Genomic DNA, 4,564 nt, shown 5'->3' with positions numbered 1-4,564 from the left:
CAGGGTATGGTACAAGCAAGTAGCTTTCCAGGTGTATGGGAACTGCTGAGTCATGGCCTGAACCTCTGATTGATCACCTGAGGCGAGCAATGAGTCAGCCATGGGAGTACAGGTGAAAGCAATTCACCTGTGCTGCAGGAAGGGGTGGAGCCTGGCTGCACCTCTCCTAGACCCATTTAAGAGCTGACTACCAGTGGGGAAGGATCTCTCTCTCTTCAGAAGATCCCCTCCACTGGAGTTTCCTGAGCGAGCCCACGACACAGGTAAGCATCCTATTTGTTCTCTTTGTCTCGCTGTGCCTAACTCTCTTGCTTATTTCATTGTTATAGCATCTTAATATTATTTGATTATATAATATTCCTTTATATATTTTTTCATTGGTTATACACTTGGCAAGCCAGGCAGGCAAGCCAAATATACTAAAACTTACACTATGTCCTTTCTTACACTATGTCCTTTCTTTGGAATTTCTGTAAATGGTTCAAGGGGTAGAATACTACCCCCCTAGATAAAATAATTCCAGGACAGATCCCAGGATTTGCAGGATCCCCTTATAATGAATTGGTGATTATCATTGAAAAATGGGGTCTCCTATGTGTTGTGGGAAACGTTTCCCCATATCGCCTAGCAGATCACTTTCAGGGACTAGGCAAAGATATATTAGTCACAAGAGAAAGACAATTAGTTGCTTCTGCAGTGCATGGCCACTATTAAATGCTTTAAACAATGCTGAAATAAGGAATAATACTTTAGAGAACGAAAATGAACTTTTGAAAGATCATATGGAAAAGTTAGAACAGGAACTTGGCCTATTAACAGGGAAAAAACCAATTCTATGTCTTCCAATAGGTCAAGTTCGTAACATTTCAATAAACAATGACCAGGCTCCTGAAGCAACAGACTGTGTTGATCAGGAAAATAAACAATCTGAATCAGATCTTGAACCTCCAATGTTGACGGTTGCACTAGAAGTCCATCCTGTTATAACTCAAAAAACAAAAAAGGTACAGGACAGACCGACAGGGGTGCTGCCTGACCAGTGGCCCCCTGCTCAAACCCACTTGCATGTAACAGCCCGACCATACACGGCAACAGAACTGATGGACTTAGTCCAACGATTCAGGCAAAAACCTAGGGAAAGTGTGCCAGCTTGGTTATTAAGACTGTGGGATTCTGGGGCAGAAAGTGTTCTGGTGAATGACCCGGAAATAGCCAAATTGGCCACAATGACTGTCCATCCTGCTCTCAGACAGAGATTATATGCAGGTAATCAATATAATGATGAAAACCATTCTATAATAGAATGGTTAATGGTGGTGTGCCGTATGGTATGGCCCAGTAAATCTGATATTCCTTTACATACAGGGATGTGGTCCTCCATGGAGGACCTTCAAAATTACATCCGTGAACTAGGTGTAAGGGAAGCAATTTATGAAGATACCTTTGATGGCCCGGATCTGGTCAAATTCTCAGCGGGGATGAGAGACCTAATTTTACAACAAGCTCCCTGCCATCTGTATGGCACTCTGGTCTCTATATTAAATCCCCTAGTGGCCTCAGAAGCAGTTGTCCAGCAGGCTGCGCAGTTAGTGGCTTATCTAGGAGAAACAGAACGCCTGTGGAATAGGCGCAACATTCGGACACTAGAAGAAGCTGAGGTCTTGCCAGTGACTAAAACCAAAATGCCAGCTACTCGAGCTCCTCAATTGGGACCCATAAGGGTTTCCCGAAAACAAATGTTTAATGATTTAATTCAGGCTGGGGTCCAATTTGCTAAGATTGATGGCCAGCCCAACCATATCCTTCTCCAACTGTGGAAACAACTAAAGGACAACCAAAAATTTCAGACCTACCCTAAGAAACCAAGGGTAAGGGTTATAGAGAGAATGCCAACAACGACATGGAACTTAGAGGATTTCATTGTTCCTAATAGGAAAAAAAAGCCGCCTCAGTTGTCTCAGTCTACAGTGCCTGAGCCAAAAGAATTGGACATAGCTCAATTCGTGGCATGACGAGGGATGTTAGTCTCCCTAGGGCCTCCAGACAGGACTGGAGGCTCTATGTAGAATTAACAATTTATTGGTCCCAAAAAAACATTCAAAGAGTTATGGCATTAGTGGACACTGGAGCAGAAACATCAATTATTTACAGAGATCCAACCAAATTTGATGGAGACAGAATGATGATTGGTGGTTTTGGGGGACAGACTATTCCTGTCACCCAAACATGATTAAAAGTGGGGGTTGGGCATCTCCCACCCCTGGAGTATAAGGTATCTATTGCCCCAGTCCAGGAGTACATCTTGGGCATAGATATTCTATGGGGTCTGGCTCTCCAGACAACTGTGGGAGAGTTCAGACTTCGACAGAGATGTATCAGTATCCGGGTGGTGCAGGCAATATTAAGAGGCCATGCGAAACATGGGCCTATTTGCCTGCCGAAACTGCACTGGATTACTAATGTAAGACAGTATAGACTCCCAGGTTGGCAAGATGAAATATTGAGAACGGTGCAGGAATTAGAAAAAGTGGGCATTATAAGACCTACACACACAGCCCATATAATTCCCCCATATGGCCAGTGCGGAAGTCAGATGGCACATGGAGGATGACAGTAGATTACAGAGAATTAAATAAGGTCATGCCGCCCATTCATGCGGCCATACCCAATATTGCCTCCCTAATGGATACATTGAGTAGGGAGATAAAAACCTATCATTGTGTCCTAGATTTAGCAAATGCATTCTTCAGTATCCCAACTGCTGAGGAATCGCAAGATCAGTTTGTGTTTACGTGGGGAGGCAGGCAGTGGACCTTTCAGGTCCTGCCACAGGGATATGTGCATTCACCAACGTATTATCACAATCTAGTGGCGCGTGACCTAGCTGATTGGAAAAAACCTGATGTTAATCTGTATCATTATATTGATGATCTCCTGCTGACATCCGACTCACTGGAGGCAGTAGGGCAGGCGGCAGATTCATTAACCGTCTATTTACAACAGAGGGGATAGACTATAAATCCCCAAAAGGTGCAAGGTCCGGGCCTGTCTGTAAAATTCCTGGGGGTGGTTTGGTCAGGAAAGACCAAAGTACTATCCGGTGCTGTCATAGATAAGGTTCAGGCGTTCCCAATCCCTACAACATCGAAGCAGCTGCAAGAGTTTCTAGGTATACTGGGTTACTGGCGTTCCTTTATACCTCACCTAGTGCAGCTGCTAAGGCCACTGTACAGACTCACAAGAAAGGGGCAGCTATGGGACTGGGGGAAAACAGAACAGGATGTTTTCCAACAGGCAAAACTGGCAGTTAAACAAGCCCAGGCATTGGGTATATTCAATCCTACCCTCCCAGCTGAGTTGGATGTTCACATTACTCAAGATGGCTTTGGTTGGGGCCTGTGGCAACACCAGAGTTCTGTTCAGACCCCCATTGGTTTTTGGTCTCAGGTCTGGCATAGAGCAGAAGAAAGATATAGTATGATTGAAAAACAGTTATTGGCTGCCTATTCAGCATTACAGGCAGTAGAGCCAATAACCCAGATGGCTGAAGTTATAGTGAAGACCACTCTGCTGATTCAGGGGTAAGTGAAAGATCTGACTCACCTTCCTAAGACAGGGGTGGCCCAAGCACAAACAGTGGCACGATGGGTCGCTTACCTCAGCCAAAGGAGCAGTCTGTCTTCATCACCCTTAAAAGAAGAGCTTCAGAAGGTCCTAGGCCCAGTGACCTATCATTGTGATGCACCAAAAGAAACACTGGTCGCTCCACCAGAGAAGAGTCCCATTCAGAAGGGGAAATATCCTATCCCTGAAGATGCCTGGTATACAGATGGATCCAGCAAGGGCAAACCGAGCAAGTGGAGAGTGATAGCATACCATCCTTCGACTGAGACGATCTGGTTTGACGAGGGGGATGGTCAGAGCAGCCAATGGGCAGAACTGCGAGTTGTGTGGATGGTTATAACCAAGGAACCCAGTGATGGTATCCTGAATATCTGTACAGACAGTTGAGCTGTGTACTGGGGGCTCACTCTTTGGATTGCACAGTGGGCCACACAGGAATGGACTATCCACGCCCGACCAATCTGGGGCAAAGACATGTGGTTAGACATATAGAATACAGTCAAACACAGGACTATATGTGTCTACCATGTTTCTGATCATCAGCCCCTACAGTCACTGGGAAATGATGAAGCTGACACGCTGGCCTGAGTTTGATGGATTGAGAATTCACCATCTGAGAACATCGCCTGTTGGTTACATCAGAAGCTACGGCATGCAGGACAAAAGACAATGTGGGCAGCTGCTAAAGCATGGGGGCTGCCCATACAGCTACTTGACATTGTCCAGGCATGCCAGGATTGTGACGCTTGCTCTAAGATGAGACCAAGATCATTGCCGGAAACGACAGCCCATCTTGCTAGAGGACACAATCCTCTCTAGCGATGGCAGGTCGATTACATTGGGCCCCTTCCTCGGTCTGAGGGGGCGAGATATGCTCTGACCTGTGTCGACACTGCAAGTGGGCTACTGCAGGTCTACCCAGTACCGAAAGCAAACCAGG

The 4,564-nt window shown here is 45.8% G+C and overlaps 1 pseudogene; it reads left to right on the top strand.

Moving 5' to 3' along the window:
- Positions 1 to 450: 450 nt before the first annotated feature.
- On the top strand, positions 451 to 2,012 carry LOC149917557 (uncharacterized; annotated as a pseudogene).
- Positions 2,013 to 4,564: the final 2,552 nt, after the last annotated feature.

The sequence above is a fragment of the Phasianus colchicus genome, chromosome 6 (assembly GCF_987193195.1).
Source record: "Phasianus colchicus chromosome 6, bPhaCol1.hap1.1, whole genome shotgun sequence".
Taxonomy (NCBI): Eukaryota; Metazoa; Chordata; class Aves; order Galliformes; family Phasianidae; genus Phasianus; species Phasianus colchicus.
Note: the sequence above shows the minus strand (reverse complement) of the source record. Positions and strands in the feature narration are given on the sequence as shown.